General features: G+C 38.1%; 1 protein-coding gene across 3 annotated transcripts in view; it reads left to right on the forward strand.

Moving 5' to 3' along the window:
- smap1 (small ArfGAP 1) overlaps positions 1-23,249 on the forward strand; it is a 96,117-nt gene that overhangs the window by 548 nt on the left and 72,320 nt on the right. The window lies entirely within an intron of this gene.

Raw genomic sequence — 23,249 nt, forward strand, 5'->3', positions numbered from 1 at the left:
CATTGGATTCAGGTACTTTAAAGTTAGATCGAGCCTCTTTGTGTACGGGCTGCATACATTTCCCCGACTGAGGTTGTATAACCCCCCTGGTCGCGTGTGCATGGACTGGCTGTGTCCGAGGTCCCCTACCTGGCTGCTCAGGCTGGACATCAGTGCAGGTGTCCACTGCGTAGCTTGTCAATGGTACAGAGGGAGCGGAAGCCACGCTTTCTGTTCTGTCTTATTTTGCTTTTCCTGTTTGCCTCTGACGGAGTTCTGACCTGCAAATGTGGAAATAAAAGAGCCTGTCATTTCATATATTAGTCAATAGTGGCTGGCTTGGTTTGTCTCCGATGCCAAGTCGTTTGAGGTGGCTGTGCCCTGATCATTGGAGTGTTCATTTCAAAGGAAAGAGAGCTTTCTGGATTTACTTCCACCATACCCGAGACCTGGTGTTGCTCATTTTGAAATTGGTGAATGTCTCCCACACTACCATTATGTTGCTACTACTAAGCAGAACAGCTGTGAGTTAATTATTTGCATTAGTATTGGAAACCGGGAGGATCTGTGTCATTGGTTGCTTTTATTCATTAACATTAGGCCATGTGTGCCTGGTGCCCTTTCCCCTAAGGGAAAAGTGTTTCTCAGGTAGTCCTTGATCACTTGTTAAGTCCTACAGCAAAGCCATTGAGCTAATTTTCACATCGGGGACTTTTTCCTGGAATATGATGTTCTTTATTCCAGTCCTTCCTCTTAGTGAATGAATCAGATGCGTCATTTGCCCATAGTCACACCCTGTATTTCTCATTCAATGCCCTGTACTTTATTGGCACAGTGCTCCAGGGTGTAGTGTGTGATTTGTAGGGACGATCTGTGCCTTTAGCCAACAGGTAACTTGGGTAGTGGAAAATGAATGTAGGGACTGGGGTAGAAAAATGAGACAGAAAGCCGGTCTACCATCAGCCCTCGCAGTCCTCCAGCTTGGGCTGTAAGAGCAGCGACATGCACATTAATATTTCATTTTCAGCTGCGGCCTTGTCACAACAGCTTCCAGCCCTGAGCCTGCAGACATGGGTCAGTGTGTGCATGGAACAACTCACAGCACTGCACAAGCTGAGCAACAAGACTGTTAACTGTTACTCCACTGGGATCTTTAAATAGTCATAGTTTTACAGCTGTTTGTACCAGCAAGACTGATGTACATGGTGGCACTAGCTAATTATATATTCATGTAATATAATAAAAAAAACATTTTCCTTGAAGATTAAACAAAAGTTGTGATAGCACATTCATCACACCTAGAACAACAAACAGTTACACAAAATTGAAAATGAAAAAGACAGCTTTAATGGAACACAAAGTTCAATATGATAACAGTTTTTGAAGAGTTAACTGGCTTCAGGATCTGGTGTTTGTATCCTCATCTAGTGTAGTGGTCATTAAGCTCCGTTCATGAAAGACCTGTGTGTCTACTGTGTTCGTCCAACTGGGCCCTTAATCGCTGATTCTAAATGATGCTGGTAATTGATCAGCTTGCTTGTTTTGCATTTTTTCTATACATGGTAATTATCTATAATGGTTTCAGCACACAGAAATTCAGGCAGCCTCTTTACAACTTGCTGTTTAGGAATTGCTTCCATATTTACGACTAAACAACTCTTACAAATTGGTGCGGTGGATCTGTGGCTAAGGATCTGCGCCTGTGTCTGGAAGGTTGCCGGTTTGTATCCTGCGGCCGGCAGAGGAATCCTACTCAGGTGGGAATGACACTGTACCAGACACTCTGTTAGTGACTCAGTCCAACTGGTTAGATCTCAGCTCACACTTCTTTGTGGACAGTCCTTAATCTCTCTAATAAGCTTAGGGATTGTACCTATTACAAATTACATTAAGCTTTTTAAGAGCCAAAATAACATTTTAAGAACATACACAGAACAGGAAATTGAAACTGAATAGCATGTGATTAAGAGCTTGGCTGGAGGTGAAACCAGAAGACAGTGGTCCCACAGGACCAAATCTGAGAACCATTTATCCAGTTGAAACAGAAATCTGAGCAGAACTGAAGAAGAAGGTAATTTAAAGTGCACTCACCTTTTTAAAAGCTGTATTTGCAGTGTGCCGTTTCTCCACAGGCTTCAGAGGACATGGATGGAGTGTCTTTGTCACTATCTTTCACTATTGGATGACAAAAAATTGCTTTCCATAATTAACAATTAATTAATTAAGAATTAATTGTTAATTCTGTTAATTTAGTTCAGTGTTTGTCATTCTCACCTGACAATTTAAGTACCAGCATCCTCAAATTCTAGCAATAACTTTTTATAGTGATAGCTTTTAAGTTCTACTAATCTACCTTTCTTCTGTGTTAACGATTAATAAAAAAACTCACAATGAATCAGTTAATTTAAAACACAGGATGATGGTAACATTTTCTGCAGCTCCGTCATAATTTAAGACACCAGATGTTAATATTTATGTAACTAATTGTTAAGTAATGGAAACCTACCTTCAGGAATGGGAATGGATATGCATTGCATTGATGTTTCTCTAAGCACTCAATCCCAGATGTAATGTGCACAGATGCACTTCTGCAATGAGAACCTAATGTAATAGTTTGGAATAACACTCTGTGAAGAAGATTTTAGTGGTATTCTGTGTGATTGCTTACTTATTTATGTTATAGAACCACTAAAGAAATGCCTCTAGTTGAATTGTTTGCGAAATTTTGCATAAATGTGTAAGCAAATGTGTATGTTATTTTTGTAAAGCAAAGACTGATCTTAATAGTTTGGTGCTTTTTATTTACTGTTATAAAAACAGGTAAAAAATACAACTTAATTTAATGACACCTTGTGAGTTGAAGATGGTAAGACTGCAATTTGCTTTATCCTTTGTGGAGATCTGATTTTTATTTTTGGATTTTATTGTTGAAATTGCTGGTGGTTAGGCATGAAATGCATTTCTTTCTGCTAGTAAATGTCAGTAGAATCACGACTTTATCTCAGACTGCTACAGAGAACTAGGCTGACCTATTGCTGGAAGCAAGAGTTACACTGAGCACTAACATCATATTTTGTGCTTCAGCAAACTTGGTTTTCAGTTTCAGTAATCTAATTATCTAATTAGGTGAGACTCTAGAGGAGAAATCTGGAGTTTGATTAATGTAAAACAAGCAGCTTGGTTTGACCGACTTGGAAACTAAAACTTAGGTATTGCCCATTGGAAGAGCAGAGTGAAGCTTGTGCAGACTGGATGTTTCTCTCTACCCTTCAGTGTGGTGCTTTTCCTGTGGGATTTGTGTTACAGATCGCAATGAATTTTAATTCTGAATTTCTAAGCACGTATGAAAGAATCCTTCTAGTCCCTGTGAAATAAAAATATGCTTTTGAGTCATGGATGTATCACATACCTTTCCTTTTTAGGCTGTTTTTTACGATTGAACTTCACACATGGTGGTTTGCTGAATAGCCTGTTCTTTTTCCATCTCTATAATCTGCAGTGTGTGTGTGTGTGTGTGTGTGTGTGTGTGTGTGTGTGTGTGTGTGTGTGTGTGAGAATTTAGGCTTTATTCAAAATATTAATGTGAATTAAAGGAATCTGCAAGTCTTGCCTTTTCTTATCATAACCTTTCTGCAATGAAGCACAGTTTTTGTTTGCTGAATAACAAGCCTGAAATGTGAAAACAGCATATGCACTAACAGTTGCTTTGTTGATTATAAATGGTTAGTTTAGTCATGTCAAGAGAGAGAGGCCAGACATCATCCTTTCCAGCCGTTCTTTCTCATAGTTCTGTTCTCGTGTGGTGCTCTTTGAACTGTTACTGTACCTATGCTCCATGTTCTGTCCTTATCTCTAGAGACCCGTGTTACCCTGACTGGTGGGAGGGCCATCACTGGAGGCACATTCATTCAAAGCGCCTTTCAGATTGTGCTTCAGCTAAAGTCCGCACTCTCTGTGCATAGGCACTTCAGAATATAAGATATGCACCAGTACTCTGTATATCATTTGAATAAAATGCTTCAATGTTTAAACCTCTGTAAATTCCCTGAGCAGTAGCAGCCTTGTGATTTTATGAAACAAAATGCATAAATACAATTTTCAAAAACGATGGGTTAGCGTAAGGAAAAACCCAGGTTTGTGTGAAGTGTTAACTTTTGATCCTGTGTGATTTAGTGAATTCAATGAATCTATCACCTCGATAGGAAGGAACACAGGTTTCTATCAAAGTAGTTTGTGTGGAGACACTCACCAGGCGGTGACCTTGGGCCTCTGGCTAGCACAGGAAGGCTGAGTCAGGGTTACATCACTCTGTTGATGTTCTGATTGTATTGATTCCACTGACGACAGAAGCGATAAATGCCTCTAATGCACAAAGATATCTGTTCGTTTAAGAAAACACTGGGAAGGAAATCTGATGAAGAGAAGTGGTTGCCTTCTTGGAGCCACGAGGTAAAACTGGCAGACAGCTGTAGAGCTATATAATTTTGACTTTACATGTTCACGTATTTTACAGAAAAATGCCTTTTGCAAAGTTGTTTACACATAGCTGTGCTGCTCTCTGCACATTTGCAGGCAACCACTGTCCGTTTCTGTTTCAGAACTAGGCTGAAAATGGGAAAGTCTTGAGAAATAGCGGCAGGTCTGAATCGTTCATCACTCTCCGATGAGCGGAGTGTGTGAGTTGTGTTGGTCACATTGCAGGCACCTTAGCGTGATGCTTCCTTGTACTCCAGGGAGGTATTTTAAAACTGGCAACATAAACTAAAGTAGGTGTGTGTCTTGTCTCGGTACTTCTCTTCTGTGATTTGAGCTGTTTTTGTACTTCCTTAAAGCATAAAGGCACTGATTTTGCATTAATAGTTGGTTTATGATTTCTTATAATTACTTGCGTTTATATAGTGCAACTCATCCCACAGGATCTCAAAGTGCTCTATGCAAAGAAACAGAATCATCCGCTGCATGGATGACATTCAGGGACCATTGTGCACTAGCAGCCCCGCTACACAGCAAATCAGAGCCTGCAGAGGTAATCCAGTTGTGCAGAGACAGCCGTGAAATCTTGAGCTCATAGTTTTGGGAGCCTCTCTGTATAATGTCTGTGTTCCAGTACTGACAGTCTTTTTCTTTGTACTCATTTTGGCAATTTAGTCTGGAGCTAACATTTCTTCTGGTGCCAGATCATTTCTTTCAAATTCACCTGGTAGTGTCTTATTTGCTGGATGTACAGCTGTCGTGTAGCCTTTGCTTATGGGCCAAAGTGTTTTACATAGATAAAGATAATTTAAAAGTTAACAGTATCCTTTCAGGTAGAATAAAAATCGCAAACGTCTGTTACAACCAATTGTAGCAAGTCAAACAGTATGTTATCACCAGCACAAATGTCCCAGAATGAGATACATAAAGCTGATCAGAAACCATCTGCACTTTGTTGTGTAAGTGCTATAGCACTATACTATAGCACTATAGTTCTGGAGCTTTAACCCTTATCCTCTGTCAGCAATATCTCAGTACTGTCTTTACTTAAGGTTTCCGGATCAGGTAATTTCTTGCATGTTTAGATAGGCTATTGGTAAGATATAATAGAAATATTCATTGATAAATAGTAAAATAAGATGTTACTGTTCACCTTTTTAAATTAGTTCCAACCATCTTTATTGCCTCCCAGGTTTATGGATGTTTTCACATGATGCCACTTGTTGAGGTCATTGCAGTGATATGTCAGTGTTTCATGTGAAGAAAGCATGTGCATAGTCATCTGCCCCTGCAGACTCCTGCATGCCTGGAATTGCTGGCGGATTAACTCCCTGAATTCTGTTAGACTTGGACTTTGCAGGGTTTCATTCTTGCTGTCTGTAGACACCCCCTGAGTAAGTAAGACTGTAGCCACACTGCCTTTAGAACTGCTCACGTATTCCCCATGTTGACTGTAATGTTATCCTTCAGGCTTTTGAAAATGTACTTGGAGGCCGGGGCCCTCGGTGGGTGTAGTGATCATGCCTGTGTTTTGTTTTTGTTACTGTTTGCTTGGGAGCCCTCTGCTCTTAACCCTGTGTTCTGTTTGCTTTGTACAGTATTCCTGTGCATTCGACTGCAACAGCTCTGCCTCGCCAGGTGCCTTTATTCCAATGAAGTTCTGTGATTCAGTTCTAACTATTAAAACTGCAAGAGGTCTTGTGGACTGAAAGCAGTGACAACAGAAATGATAACAGCTGCCAGTGTTTTGCAAACCAATGCATAAAAGTTCTTAAAGGTCCTAAAAGTATTAGAATTAACATTTTAGTCTATTTTAAATGTTTTAAATGCCACCTGGCTGCTCTTACTGTACATAAACAAAACAGAATTCTTCTCCTTCTTGTATTTGAGAATTGAAATTTGACTTTTTTATAATATATTTTGAGGTTATAGACATTCATTTAGCACTGCTTTTGTTAATCATCAGACCGACCTTTTATAGCCTGAAGATGAGTAGAGACAATTATTTAAATTTTACTGGATTTTTCTTAATTTAACAATTCATATGTTGTGACCTAGCTGAGGCTGGTTTTCTGTATATTTCAGTGGGAGTGCCCATGTAGGCAGGGCTGGGGACAACCAGCAGCGAGAGAGTACAGGAAACGGCATTCCTTTCGCTTCCTCAAACATGTAGCATTTCTAGTCTGTAAGGGGCACAGTTTTATTAATCTCTAGCATCGGTTTCATTAAGCTGCATCCATTTGTGTAAGCATTACACCACACTGTATTCTCTTTCTAGTGTGACTCCAAAAGAACATTTGCCCTTGTCAATGAAAATGAGACTATCAAAGAAACACCTGCTTTTATCTCCAGTTCAGTCCATATGAAGAATGAGTTTCATAATTTAATTTCCTTTAGCAAATACTCTGAACCTTATCTATATATTAATTTGTAGTTCCCTTTGGTAAGATTAGAATTTGGAGAAGAATGATTACAAATGACAGAGGGCCATTTATCTCTACCCCATTTGATTTGTCAATTCCATTGTTATTGATTATATTTGTCTGAAGAGGGCCCATTTCAAATGAATGGAAATGCAAGGTTGATCCCCAGACCAGGACGCCTTGGCTCAGGAGCAGTCTGGGAAGGGTTGCTGTTGTCCTTCACTCAAGGCTCACATCAGGCTTTTTTACACGTTCATAAAATCCTGGTGTCTAAAATGAAAAGCAAAAGATAATATACATTTTCTAATGGTCTTAACACTCTTGAGTAGAAGGTTGTGAGTAGGCTATGATGTTCAATGGTCTGTTTTCTATTTTTGTTCTAGTGTTTTTGGAGTTGATAGGACCACTTATTTCTGTTCACGTCCGTGGATTTTTTTGGCTCCAGCAGCTGATCGTTCTGATTGATTACCCTGACCGCACTACCTGGCCTTCATCTGCTGCAGGAGGCCATGGGTTTTGATAAAACGTGTTTGTGTGCCATGCCTGCATAGCTGAAATTAGATTTTCTGTTAGTTCCGCACTATAAGTGTTAATAATCAAACTGATGTTAATTAGTGCCACTTGTAAAGCTGTTATTCAGACCTGCAGACTCAACAGTATATGTACAAACAGGCTCAGGGAATTCTTGGGTTACTTTAGTTTTTTAAGAAAGTGCTATTTAGACAATAAACTTATTTTATATAAGAAAATGATTAAAACAAATAATGGAATCACCTCTTATTCAAACTGCAGGTTTCAGGACAAATATAAGTCAGGTCTGTGACACACAGGTTCGGAGGGTGGTGATGTGGTGAATTGCTCTACGCCGAGGCATACAAAGCACTTTCAGATGCTCCTTGGCACTGTCAGTTCATCGCCGAGAAGCCTAATTGATGTGCATATCTCAAAAAATGAAAATTAGAAGACGGTTGACACTGACATCTCAAAGCACTGCCGAAAACCTTGGGTTTTATGCTATTCATATTATAAAATAAATTATTTTAATTCTGGTTGTAATTGTGCTGTGTAGTAGTGCAGCTGTTGGTTGAAATCTCACAGCATGACATCTGGTACAGATGTGCTGTTCAGCTCAAACAGTACTGGGTTCCCTTGTACAGATCCTGGATTAAGATCAAGGCCTTAATCATCTTGCCGGTGATAAGGGAAGATTATGCAGCACAGATTGTGTTGATATAGGGCAAATTACATTAAGTGGTAATATCTTCTTATTTCACAAGTGTACAGAAGTTCATAAATGAGTGTAGTCTACATTCCCCTATGATCAATTACATTTTTCTTGGTCATCACTGCTGAGTAAGACTGGCATCTTCAAATCCTACATCTATGAAACAAGGAAGCCACAAAGCTGTTCTTCTGCACCATCTGTTCTTTTGCAGTAACCAAGCTTTCATAGGATATCATGACATGAGGAGAAAAGATAATTTTTTTGTATTTATTCCTTTCCTTTTTACAAACTTCATCTAGAAGGAAGTCTTGATTTACATCAAGCGCAATATGTACCTAAATAGATTTAGCATCCGATAGCTAGACTAATAACTTTCTGTACCACTCTGGCCCTTCAGCAGAGAGTGTGCCTTTCTTCTGGGACTAATGCCTTTTCTGCCTCATGAGAGGCAGTTGAAACTCAAATGTATTTCCTCCTACTGAGAATCAGTCTTAATGTCCACTACACAATATCTGCTGAACACCACATGCATTTCAAGCAGGAGCCCCGTGACTTGCAGGCCATGGGTATTCCTTAAGAAATGGGCAAGCCCAAGTCTGAGCCCAACTCTTTTAAAAATCTTCAGCATCAAATACACTATTTTTAAAAATAATATCAGCACTTTGTCCGGTATTTAGTCATTCATACACAGTTAATATGTAGAGACTACCGTTTATTTTGTGTATTTATGCATGCAGGCACTGCATCTAAACATCCCTTGTTTCCCTTATTCTTTATCTTCTCACAAGCATGACTGTGTTACTGCAGCACATGGTGAAGCCTGAGTGACGCTCTCTGACACGTGTAATTTAAATTGATGAGCAGAGCTCCTCTGTGCTCTCTGGCAGGTATTGTGGAGCGGATCAGGTAAACATCTCTGGGCTGGGCTGAGTACAAAAGGACTGAAGGCTGTAATTCCACTCCCACTGGCTCATGCCTTTTCACTGGCCTACTTAAACACCTTTTTAGGACACAATAATCTCCGGTTTTCATCCTGTAAGTGTCTTTCAATCACACTGAATTGGCCGTCTAAACTGCAGTGCAGCATGAAGAGCTGTCTTATTCTGAAGTGTGAAATTTATACTGCAAGACTTTCTCCATCTGCATGTACCTGTGGGCTTGGTTTGGATCTCTGGAGCATTTTAGATGAAATCTAAAAAAGAACGTTTGCGCTGCAGCAGTACTTTGAATACATTCTACTTTATGTATGAATATATGAATAAAAATTCAATGTGGCTGTTGCATTTTGATAAGTTGAGTGAATTTGTGTCTATTAAAGTATTTGGACTTTGTGTTGTTCTCTCGTTGCAACTTCAGAATCTAGGTAATATTTGGGAAGTACTGACTTGACCTGATGTCTATTCCTTAATTTCTTCTGAGTTAAGTGTTTTGCTATTAATTCCACACACTAGACATATAACAGTTTTGCCTGTCATCATCATATTTGAAAGTTTACTTCTAATGTTTTGTGAAATAGCAGATTTGCTTGTTTTTGAAGATCAGAGCCATTATTGAATTTCTACTGTGTCCAGGGGCTCAGTGACTGGGTAAATAGAGACTGCTGCTAAAGTTACACTGCATGTTCTGGCATAAAACTCACGTTGTTTAGCATTTAAGTATCACTCTGTAATGGCTCCTCTACAGCTCATAGCAGATGACTTATTGAAATTATAAGTGGACATTATTTCTTCTTAAACACCCTGCAGTATAGACTGTATTGTGTATTAGTTATGAACAGGCTTTGTGTTTTAATCTTGAGTATGTTTGGAGTGCTTTGCAGTTCTTCAGTTTTATCTGATGTGTACAGCCGTCTGTAATGGCCTCTGTGCCCTTAAGAAGCCCATTTCGTGGCAAGCACTTGCATATTGGAATAAGAAGTAACATGCAAATAATGAGGGACCTTTCCTGCATTGATTCTAGTGGTAACGTCCTCTGTCTTTGGGAGTTTCAACACTTGCTGTGAGTCACTCAGCTTCACATGCTGTTAATAGCTTTTTTTATAGAAGTTATATTTTTCACCATTTATAACAAGGGCTTGGGCTAAGTCATTGTTGATTATCAAATAACACTGATCCTTTTCTGTTCTACATATTATTGAATAGGGAAAACAGGCCAGCTGCAGTGTAAAAGCATTCATCCCTTCTAATAATGTCACCATATTGTTGAATTCCAAAAGATGCTTACACATTCTTAAAGCATATATTTTTACTCAAAACTTGCATGCACAAAGTGAACACCTTTTCTGGGTGGAAGAAATAGAAGTCAGCAAAGACGTTCAGATGACGTTCTGAATTGCAATCAATTATGTTGATTGCATGAATATTCTCCCCTGAGTACATACTTAGTAGAAACACCTTTGGTGACAGTTACAGCAGCAAGTCTTTTTGAATAAGTCTCAACCAACTTTGCACACCAGGTTAGTGCACTTTTGCCCCTTCATTGCAAATGTACTCAGGCTCTGCCAAGTTGGTTGGGATTGTTGATGTAATTTTCAAGTCTTGCCACAGATTTTCTATAATATTCAGGTTAGCTCTTTGGTCTACATGGTTGAATCTTTCCTTGAACATTACAAAGACAGGTGGGTTTAGTCTGAAATTGTGTGAACATATATTATATTCCTGACAGACAGATGCCACTCAATTAATTGTGTGGCTTGTTAAAAGTAATTATGTGGAGGTTTATGTCTATAATCCAGTACAATAGTGCATAAAATCAACACCCTGTGAATCTCCTCTAACAGATCTTGTATTACATCTTTTGATCTACAGTTATACTTTTAATATTTTATACTTCATTTACTTCATACATTCATTTATTATATCTAATGATAAGAGACCGTTTTTATTTTCAAGAATGTTTATGTTTGGGGCTTTTCTTAGTGTCCCTTTAGCTATGAGTGTTTCACTGGATAGCCCTTATTACTTTTTTAAATCATGCTCCACCTTGTGGTTGTGGGATGAAATGTATTGTCATCCCTGCAGACGTAGGCTAAGTACAGAATTGGATTTTGGTTTGGTTTGAGTATTCCTCCCTTTTCTGTGAAAATTATGCTTTTTTTCCCCCTGAGATACAATAAAATCCTAAAACTGATTTCAACATACGTGTTCAGATTAACAGCGTGGGTGTTTTTCCCAAAGTGTTTAGCAATCAATAGTAGCTTAGTGTTCTTTAAAAAGAATTAAAAAATCTCAAGAAAGATACATATTTAACAAATAATATGTGGTTAAATCACTCTTTATTAATGTTAATGGGTAGAGGTTGTCTACTATGCTTACAGGACCACAGACACAAGAATCAAGCCCTCCATCAATTTTCTAAACTCTTGATCCAATACAGGATCATGGGGAGCCAGAGCAAGCAATGGTTTCAAGGCAGGACACACCCTGGACCTGGCAGTCCATCACAGGGCACATGCAGGCACGCACACACACAAAGGGGAGTCTGTTATTGGCAATTGTCTGTTATATCACAAATATTTTTTTTTTCATCAAAAAACAGTCATATGAGAAAAAAGGATACTATACATATGCTTGCTGGAACTTTTAACTTATTTTTTGTAACAGTGGCAATCTACTCAGTCAGTGAAAACTGATCCTTTTAATATGCACAGTCTTTATTTCATGTGTCATTCTGTATAAAATTCACAAAAGCATATAAAACACAAACAATACTCATCAAAAACGAAAGGGTTATTATCGGATGCCATTGATATTCCTCAGTTTTAAACCTAGAGGTTTTTAACTAGTTTTATTGTTTGCACATTTAACAGAGCTTTGTTTTACATATTGTTAGAATGTTAGTGTAATTTAGTGTTATAATGGGGAAAGTCTAGTATTTCTGATTTTACAGACAAAATTCCCCTTCAGCAGATTTTGTCTGTTAATTCTGAAGATCTAGGGCAAACTGCTATTTGATTTGATATATTTTAGTTCTTAATTATGACTATAAAGAAAGAATGAATGGGAAGTGTTCTAAAATGTAAAATTTGTGCTTTCATAAATGAGCACTGAATATGTATTATGCATGTTTTTTACTGGTTCTGAAAATTAAAAATACTTTATTTCAGTTTATGAAAGTCAAATTAATCTTAAAACCTTTGTGGCAATGCTGCAGTGTAGCCAAAAAAATATGCATAAGTGTGTAGGTTCAGTCTCTTTCCAGCTCCCTCTGTTGTTAAGAAAAGAGTCCAGCGAGCTCAGTGATTTCAAGCTTGAAGAGGCAGCTGGAGCCTTAACTGCTTGAAAGCCAACAGGGGGAGCAAATTTTCCAGTGTTGTGTGTGGTGTGACATAATTAAGGTTTTATTTAACATGTTATGGTTGATGCATTACTTTATTCATTTTATTCTAAAGCTATAGTTCTTTAATTTCAAGTAAATTCAACATTTGCTGCAGTGTTCTTAGCTTGGAATTGTCCTTTGATGGAACATTGGCATTTTCCTCACTATTAAGGTTCTTGAGTAGGATATATTATGGACTTTTGCCTATAGAATATCCGACGCTCAAGATTACAGTGCAGTCCTAGTCTAGCCTAGGTGACTATTGTTGCTATTGATCCAGAATCTCCAGGCAGATGTTACTTTAGCACTGAGGGAGAGCACATGTGTTCTCCTGGCCTGCACTGTGCTAACGATTGTGCTTTTCTCTTTCTCCCATCTTCAGTCCCCCTCACTTTCTCTAAGTTGCTTTACCACTGCCTCTGCAGAATCCTCCTCTGCATTTTGATCCCCCTATAGTTATAAACCACCTCTACAAACTCAACAGGCAAAAAGTACCCTGTTCCTGTAAACAAAGCAGTTCCTCTTTTAGACTGTTTCTTCCCATTGTGTGTCTTGTCAGGGCTTGCTGAAGGAAATGCTTTCCCACTGTAGGCTTCTTTTCTCTCTGCCCTGGGCTCCAAGACCTGCTTGTGCATGTGCTTTCACCCCTCATGGTGGAGTTTTAGTACTCTGCTTAGAAAGGATACACTCTAGTGGAAATTCTTTAATGGTGCTTAAAACTTTGTGTCCTGGGGATCTCAACCTTAACCTGGACAACGTCATTAGACGATCGGTTCAGTGGGGTTCTGCAAATGGCAGTGCCTGCTAGGCCTGCAGACTGATGACCCTAGAGATTGACTCTCCTGAAGAATGTTGGTCTTTTCCATTTTTATTTGTTTTTAAATGTAATATCTTTTTAAAGCCACTATGTAAATAGATTTTAATAATCAAAATATAAAATTTTCTAATTACTTCTACACAAGTTCTAAGAATTTTGTCTCTAGCAAAGTATACTTACTGTACTGTAGTGTGATTAGCAAATTGGTTAATAAACTTTTTTTTATAATTAAATCAAGATTGGTCTGGCTTGCAGATGTGGTACTTTAAGGATTCACTGCTCCACCTGGCAGTTTTACAGGGTACTGCAGTGCAACATCAGGTTAGTTGAAAAAATAAAAATGGCAAGACGTGGTGCAGTTCATCATGCCCTGTTACTTGTTGCGGTATACCACCGGACACCTCGTGCATTTTAAATGTCTGCATCTGTATAATCTGTTGAGATGTAGGTGCCTATGAATAGAACCTGTTTTCCCATTGATTTGTTCTCAGTGTATCTTTTCAGGAAATGAGGAGGTTAAGTAGTGCTGCTTTGCTGATGTGGCCTTGAGATGTTTTCTCTAAGGAGACCGGTGGTGTAACAGGACGGTGACCTCCTGCAGGCCCAATTGGAGAAGTCACTACTCAGTAGTAGACACTTACAAAGGAAAATAATGATTTTCTAGCTCTTCTGGCTCTTCTGAGTGATATTTGCTTTCTTTGGAGCAGACAGGACTCATGGGCTTAAACAGGAGTCACAAACCAGACTCTTCCATGTGCACATACATTTTTCAGACATATACAGACACATACAGACATATTTCAGTCTTCCCATTTCGAAGGCTTTAAAGAACCTGGGTGTTGTTAAATACTCAAGAGTTTAGATTTGCTTTTCTAACATCCATGCCTTTATTTTCCCTGATTGTGGTGATAAGCTAGTTATTATCCTGTAATGTGACTTTCGGTTAAATGCATCTCTTTTTGCTATGACATCTACAACTATTTTTAACCTATAAAAAAACATTAGTAGTTTGATTACCTAACATGTACATCAATTTGTTTTAACATGTTATCTGTTCCTCGATTTTGCCTGTTGCTGTATTACTTACCACTAGGTGGAGCAAGAGGCTTGGCAGTGTGAAGGACTGAAAGAAAATGTGTATTTTATGAGCATAAAGTATTGCAAATGTTTTGTCTTTTGAATGTTGATAGAAAAGGCAATATTTGCAGTCAGATAGATGACCTGAGATTATTAAGTTGTATATGTGCATCAGGATTTTAAAGGTTTGCAATACTGTACCTGAGCAGTCTGCCTCCTGAAAGCTTAAAAATGAAGAACTTCTTAGTCTTGAAAATTGTGTCATCTATGTACCTTTTGCCTAAACTATGCCTATTTCCTGTTTAGTTTTCAGTGAAGCTAGAGTTTTCCCAAAGTGACACTCCCCAACACGGTGAAGTAGAGTTGTTCCCATTGCTGTCAGAGACAACAGGAAACCCCCTGGTGCTGCCTGGAGGGTCAATAGAACAGGAGCTCCAGGGAACTCTGGCAGTGCATTAACGGCTCATCCGTGATGACAGTCACAAGCTCTTGGGGTCCTGCGTGAGCAGAATGACAAATGAGAATTGCATCTAGACCTACATTCGTTACCTCCTGTTTATTTCAGAAGTAATAAGCATGTGCTACTTTGCAGCAATCCTATTTAATTTATGTTACCTGAATATGTTATGGTATGTGTGGATATATATCTATATCTGTGAGGTAATAGAAGTGCACCACCAATAGCATTTATTGTGTTTTTATTGATTTCAGTGTATATACACTACTGCATTAAAAAACACAGACGGTGTGAAAATGGCTTGACCAGGATCAGGATCTGAGGAACGGGAAACTGCTATTTACAAAGCTATCTCAGTAATGAAGACAGCCTGACAGTCCCCTAGTCTACCAATGTTGAAATTGAGGGGTACACTTTAATTAAAAAATGTCTATCTGTCAGACACCAATATAGATGCTTCACAAACAGTCAAGTTTGTGCCGTTACTGAGAGAGCAAAAGGGCAGAGTTTTCCCTGCTGAAGAGGAGGCAATTACATACTCTGTTTAACCATATTGCTCCTTTGTACGTAATGGGAAAAAGTAATCTTAATCATCATCATTTTGGACAGTGTGCAAGAGTATTGAGGATGCCAGTGGAAATGGTAGACTTATTAGTATTTAAAAACATCATCAAAACAAAAATGTACTGTTTAAAATTGATATTATCTGTAACAGTAACATTGAAATACTACTACCATGAACAGCTGTTTTCTCTTCAAGCTTACTTAAAGGCAGAACTCAACGTTAGAGTTATATATGAACATTGGAACTGTATGCTCAATAACATTGACCTGCAAAGGTAGAGCTATGTAAAAAGAACATTTTAGGTATGTTATGTGATCAGTCATTTTTCTGGGATATAGATGACATTTAAATTAGCTGAATGATGAGATTTTATTGTACATCTCTCACGTGAAACCAAAACCATGCCTTTGGCAGTCATAGATACCATTAATGTTGCAGGGCTGCATTTAATAACACTTTCCATGTGTGAAAAATAATCTGATGACAAAACTATATTAAAATATCTCTTCTCCCTTTGCATTCTTTCATATATTATGTTAAAAAATAATAAAGAACTGTCATCTAAGCAAGATGTTTAATATTGTTAATTTTATTAACATTTTGATTTCTTAGATTTGGAAGAGTACAAATGTGAGGAGTTCATTTGTCACATTTGGGCACTAGTAGCTAATTCAGGTGTTTCCTGATAGAAGCCAGCTTTAGTAACAGTATTGCCATTTAGCCTTTTTTGTGGTTTGTTTCAACATGGATGAAGACGGCTGCCCCACCAGGGCTCTGGCCATGAGTCTGCCCACTTGTTCACAGAGCTCTACAGTATGGCAGGCAACACACTGCACGAGACTGCTCTTCTCTCAGTATTTTCTGAACCTCTGATAATTGAGTCCCCCATTACCCCTGCTCTCTTTGACTGGGAGAAGAGGACTCCTGGGTGTTCTTTAGCCCACCCTAGGTGAAAGTGCAGCTATAAATGACTTGATGCTGTGGCAGAATTTGGGAAGAGAAATAAATGTTTTTTTAAAAAAGCTACACCTGCAAAAAAAACCAAAACATCTATTGAAATTAAGTTGCCTGTGTAAGAAATCTTATTTGATTTAATAATTGATCTGAAAATGATTCTGGTTAGTTAAAATTTTGTTCACATTAACTGCATGACTTATATTTCAAATGTGTTTATCTTAACATTTTATGTTCAGAATAGTCTGTCATTGGTTATAATGTTTTCTCATTCCTCTGAATATAATCAGCTTTTAGCTTATTTTTCTTGTATTTTCTCAATGTTAAATAGTAGTTTGTATATTACAATTACCTTGATTGACCTCATGTCCTCTTATCCTATATTTGTACCTCTTTGTGAAATTACAGCCTTTATTTTCTTTATTTTCATGAGACACAGAACAGTAAAGGGATTCTATTATATCTGACAAGCCTTGCTCAATTTCTCAAACTCTTCAGTCTATAGCATTTTTTATATTCAATAGGAACTTGTGACTTCTGTTCACTTTCATTTGTTAAAACTAGAACATGTAATCTTGGTTTGCACAATTGTTGCTTGTTTTCCAATAATCTGGAAGCTAATTCTGTGGAAGAAAAAGAACAGGAATCTGGTACTTCATATACGGTGAGCAAACATGGAAAAAATAGTGAAAAATATTACTGAACATAAAGAAACAGAATGTGGCTACATTAAAAACTGAATTGAAACACTACAGCAAATATGAATCACAGCTCCCAGACACTTTTGCACTGATAAGACATCTGTTTTTTACATTGTAGCTATTTAACAAATTAAATAGAAAATTAAGCACTAAAAAATTCGATTTAACAATTTACATAATAGGAAATTACCATTTTTCTGTCTTGGTTTGAGATTAATGTGTAAGAAGTAAGTTGCTCTTTGAAAGTGTTGGTTGAACACGCTATGCGTGCTGCATTTTAGCTTCATAATGGCATTCTGTCAGAAATAAAATGTGAATAAAATGTTTATTTTGTTCATATTTTATTTTGAAAATGTTTAAGTGAGCCTGTAATATTCTTTTTGTGTACTATAGATTTCTCTATGTAATAGTCATCAGAAAAGAATATTCTTTAATTGGATTTAGTTTGTATGGATGAGTGTTAATTATTATTGTAGCGCCAACATCTTATAGCACGTTCAGGCATTCCGTCTTGCTTCTTCAGCATGATACTAGCACAATGGCACTTAGACTATAAAAGACTGTGATGGTTTTCTGACTGAAATAATTTGATGTTGAAAGAGCAAGGGATCGTTTGTAATCTATTGTACCATTGAGTAAAAGAATATGTATTTATATTGCTTGTCCTATCCGGTATTAATATTTTTCAGTACCTCATGCAGTAATTTCTTTATAGTTACTGCAAAGTTAGTATTAGGATGGGTTTGTCTGGTAGTGGGAGTCTTTGTATCAGCTAGACAGCACAACAGTACTGAATTGCATACAAAAATACCATTCAGGTCTCTGAACCTGGTCTTTCCAATCAGTGTTGATCAATGTGCCTAGGCAGGCTGCCTGCAATAACTGCTATTGACTGAAGATTGGGGATGAGTGGAACAGTTTTATACTCCAGTAGTAGCCTTTGCTAATACAAGGGCAAATCATTTCCCAAAATTAGACAAGTTTGTGGGAAATGTGAAAAATGTTTTTCAATATTGAACATTGGGAAATTGTTTTAAAGAACATCTCAGCAATGCTGCCTGGGGCACTCATTTTGTAAACTGCTAAACACCATTCTAAATACATTTGCTTGTACTAAATCTTTGTCAAGAAGTACATTTCACTCAAGTGAAAATATTGTTAAAAAACGTATGAGGTTTAGAAGCTTGTCTAATTCCAGTTCATGGCAAGAGTGTGGTTGTGGTGTGGTGTCATAAAGTAGGATTCCACTAAACAAACAATAAAACTGCTGAGTGAATACATGCAGAGCACTGGCACTATACATATTCATGATGATCATCTAAATTTATTTTTGCTTTTCTGTGATAGTTGATAAAATAGACACATACTGTAGGTAAATAGCCATATACTTTACATCACTATTAATATGCATGTACCTTGTAGTAATTCAATTTCTAATTGAGATGATTAAAGTACCACAAATAACTGATTGTTAATTGAGTGGGATAAGATGAGGCTGTATCCATGTCTTGGTGCTGTAGTATTGAAATTCACATTGGAAAATCCGTCAAAGAGAACTCCAGTTTCTAGTAATAGTGACTGAAGAGCCTGGTATACTTGCCCAACTAAGAGAGTTTTATGGGCGAATCCATGGTCTTCAAGAATTCAGTGTGGACAGATGGTCCATAATATATCAATTTTCAATTGCTGTAAATGTAACAAAACTTTCAAATGCTGCAGCCGAGTAAGATGGGCGAAGTGTGTTGAGAAGCAGAAGAATTTTACTCATGCTAAACTGCAGGCTGCACAGTGGCACAGTGGGCAGCATTGCTGCCTCTCAGCATTGGGGTCCTGGCTTCAGTTACAGGTCCAGGGTGCTATTTGCCTGAGATTTGAATGTTTCCCCTTGTTCACAAGGGACACCCATGCTCCAGGTGCTCTGCCTTCCTCCCAAAGGCCAAAGACATGCTGGGACGTTAAGTGGCTTCTGGGAAAACTGGCCATGGTGTGAGTGTCTGCCCAGCAATGCACTGGTGTACCATCCAGGGTGTACCCTGCCCTGTGCTCATGACTTGTTGGGACAGGCTACCCTGCCAGATGGATGGTTGGATGGATTGTTTTTGCCAACATTTGAAGTTTGGGCCATCTTTGAGCAACTGAATACGATTTGTAATGCAAATTAAGAACAATCCCCAGTATTGTAATATACTGTACAAATGAGCAACTTCATTACTGAAGCCATTGAGAACACCTCTGTCTTAACCAATGCAGGCTAAACCCCAGGCATTTTGTTTGCTTATTAAACAGAGGGGAGTGCGAGTAATGTTCTGATTTCAACAAGGATCTGTTGAAGGTATTTTATCCTGTTTTTGAAATTCTATGGTTTCTTTAAAAAAAAGCTCAATTTCATGCTTCAGAAGTCATGTCTTTTTATTTGAAAGCGCGTCTGCCTTTTAGACTGACATGGAGGCAGTATAGATCTGATTCAAAGTCTCTGTGATTCTCTTGTCAGAAGAAAACTCCCTGTGGAATTTGTTAATCTTCATGCTTCTGTTGGTTTATTCTTCAGCTGAGCTCTGCACTTCAGCTTACTGTCTCATGTCTCAAAATACAAGTGCAGGTGTTTCTGCATGTAAAGAAACCAGCTCTCTTCAGATCCTTTCCTTGTAGTGCAGATTAATAGGCTGAGGAGCGATTGATGCAGTGTTGTCTGATTGATAGCACTGTTTATTTCCCAGTTTTTGTTTTCAGCAGAACAAAAATGCTGCTTTTTAATTTCTATCTCAGCTATATATTGAGTTTAAAATTATTTGATGATTGCATAATGGCATTGCTTAGTTTATTTTGTGTTCTTGAAGATGGCAAAAACTGTTCTGAGTAATCGTCACTGTGTTCAGGGTTATGTGCTTGAGCACTATGTACTGATCTCACAGCTTTAACTGCTTCTCAAGGTGAGAGGTTTACATTGAGGTTCACTAAGTAAAAATTCACTATTCAGATTAATGAATTATTTGCAGGTAGCAATTTTAAAGGGAGACTTGTCAGACACCTTTGACAGGTGCAAACAGAGGTACAGGCAATGCTTTCTTTTGTTTTATAGAAGAATCATATGATATAACAAAGGAAGATGGTCTTTGTGGTGTTACCTGCATTAAGAAGAATGACTTTATTTTAAAAAATGGTATGATCTGTTAGTGTCAGTAGAAATTCTAGGCACAGTTGTAATGATAATGTGCTATATACCATTGCTGTAAAATGGTAATGGTATCAGTAAAAAAGGTGTTCTCTGCCATATTCAAGCTTGAATGTTTTGATTGATGCCTTTATCAAGTGTGGCCAAATGTTTACTTTCCTACTTGTTTTTTTGTCAGGTTCAAAGTAATGGAAAGAAACAGCAGTAAGTTGAAAGGAGGCCATTATATCTTGTAACTAAATAATTCCAGGTTTCGTTTTCTTAAGGGCTTTCAATGAAAATGAAACGAAGTCCCACAGACCTTTACACAGAGTGCCCAGGGCTCTTTTCCAGTTGTCGATCCCAGAGAGTTCCATTGGGTTTATGTTATCAGTCCCGTTCACAATTTCAATTACTTGATACTACAAAGTGGCTTGATTCGTTAGTTCATTGCTGAGAAATTCAATTCTTATGCTGTTACACATACTCTTCTGTAAAAATCCTGACAAAAAAGGTTATTAAAAAATTGCATTTTCAGAGTTTTCATATGTGACTTTTTGGATAGAGAAAAATGCACTAGCAGAAAAGGTTGGTCAATAAATAAAACTAAATGGAATATGAAAGGTTTTATTATAAACAGTGGTAGAAGAAAGTGTCCCATTTGTTGTTAGTTTCTCTGACTCCTTGCTAAAGCAATAGGGAAAACATTAGTGATCTTGATTAACTCACTTGAAATACTGTCAAGAATTAATGTGAGAGTAAAATTAAAGATCTAAAAATAGCTTGTAGGGCAGCTCTGGAAAAACTATATAATAAAGTTTACTTGTGTCAGATCTTACATGAGTTTTTATTAACTGTCACTTTTCAAAAAGATTGTATTTAAGCAAGCTTTTTGTTTGAATGATGGATAGATATGCAAAAGTGACAATAGAATTACAACCATCAACGTAGCTGCTGTGAGGCATCAGGAAAAGAAAAAATATTCCTTCTGTTGAGGTGTGCATTGTCTTCTGACTAAGCAGTCACAACTGAAGAATGTGCTTAGTTTAAAAGTCATCCTGTCTATATTTGTTTTAAGGTGCTCCACAAAGGAAAAACAATTTCAGTAGTTTAATTTAGCTTGTGTCAGAAATTGAAAGTGAAGAAAATCTATTTCCGATTTGTAAATGTGAGATTATTCTGGATTTGTTGTGGATTGATTGATTAGCCACGATATAAAGGGCCGCAAATTTCTCCTGATTGGAATTCATGGTGGCCTGTTGTTGTTTTTCTTGTTGGCAGACTGCACTGCAGTCAATTAAACTAGCTTGAGCCTTTCTAACCCACAGCACTCGGTCTTTAATGGAAACAGTAGCTAACAAAATTATAACATGAGGAGAGTTTTGTCTTATAGTTGAAAATGCGTACATTCATGTGTTTTGCTTTTATGCTTCTATTTAATTGTACTAAGCGGTTTTAAGCATTTGAAGCTTTGTTAATTGAAACCATTTAATCTTAGAGTGCATTTTGTGCTCAGGATGTAGCCAATGGATGTAGCTGACAGGCATGTAAAGATAAAATTTGTACATTCACTCACACAAATTCTAACATACAAAAAACACCTCTCTTGAACACACTCTTCCATTTGTAAAGTTACTCAGTTCAGCCTTATTCTGTTCTTGATGGAGCCATACACTGTCCACTTCTTAATGATAGTCCTGACTGTGTTCCAAGGGATATTTAAGGCCTTTGAAATCTTTTCATATCCATTTCATATCCAAACAAAACGATGGACTCCTGTTCAACCAACTAGTTCCTCCTGGATATGGTTTCTTTGACCTTCCGCGTCTTTCAGGCAGAGGCGGGGGCATCATTGTTATTTACAACCTTTTTTACAGTCTAAGTCCTATAGCTATACCTCCTCCCTCTTCTTTTGAGTGTCTTGTTTTAAATGTTTCTATCCCCCAATCTACTATTATTGCCACAGTTTACAGACCACCCAAACCCAGTGGAGTCTTCTTAGGTGAGTTTGCTGATTTTCTCTCATTCTTATCCCTTACATTTAAAAGGATCCTTATTCTAGGGGACTTTAATATACACATTGATTCAACTTCCTCCAGTCTGGCTAAAGACTTCCTTTCTCTTTTGGGATGCTTTGACCTTGCTCAGTTTGTTTGTACCCCTACACATAACAAAGGACACACCTTAGATCTAATTATTGCAAATGACTCCTTTGTCTCCCACTGCTCCCCCCTTGATCTAGGCCTCTCTGACCACTTAGCCATTCTCTTCAATCTGGAATTACCTGTTTCTAACACTTCCCCCTCACGCTCTGTAAATTTCCGCAACTGGCGATCAATTGATCACCCAAGGTTTGCAAATTCTGTTCTGTCCTCCTTATCCTGTTTCTCTTCCTCTGACCCTCTAGAGGACAAAATACAGTTACTTGACAATGCTCTTTTATCTACCCTCGACACCTTTGCTCCTTTAAAAACTCGAACCATCTCCTTCTCTCGCCCTGCCCCCTGGTACAATGACCATCTGCGTTTCATGAAGGCAGCCTCTCGCAAACTTGAGCGTAGGTGGCGTCTTTCCGGCCTAAATGTACATTATCAGGCCTGGAGAGATTACTTATCTGATTATAAGGTTACTATAGAGTCTGCTAGATCCACCTACTTCTCTCACATCATTGAAAATCACCAAAACAATCCCAGACATCTTTTCTCCACCATCAACAGACTGCTCAAGCCAAACTGCCCCACCACATTACCTGCCTCATCACAACTTTGCAACACATTCTTAGATTTCTTTAGTTCTAAGATTGACAACATCCGGCATCACATTCTCTCCACTACGGATATAATTTCCACACCTCCTCCCTCCTCATCCAACTTCTCTGGTTCCCGTCTCTCCAGCTTCTCTCTTCTTGACTCAGCATCCCTAAACAAACTAGTTACGCGCATGAAACCCACCACATCTATTTTAGATCCCATTCCCACCACTTTATTCCAGTCCTGTTTCTCTTCTCTCTGTCCCATTGTCCTCAATATAATACATGAATCCTTGAGCACCGGCATTGTACCAACGGTCCTCAAAACTGCTGCTATTACCCCAGTGCCAAAGAAGCCTAA

The sequence above is a fragment of the Lepisosteus platostomus genome, chromosome 17 (assembly GCF_059453375.1).
Source record: "Lepisosteus platostomus isolate fLepPlt1 chromosome 17, fLepPlt1.hap1, whole genome shotgun sequence".
NCBI lineage: Eukaryota > Metazoa > Chordata > Actinopteri > Semionotiformes > Lepisosteidae > Lepisosteus > Lepisosteus platostomus.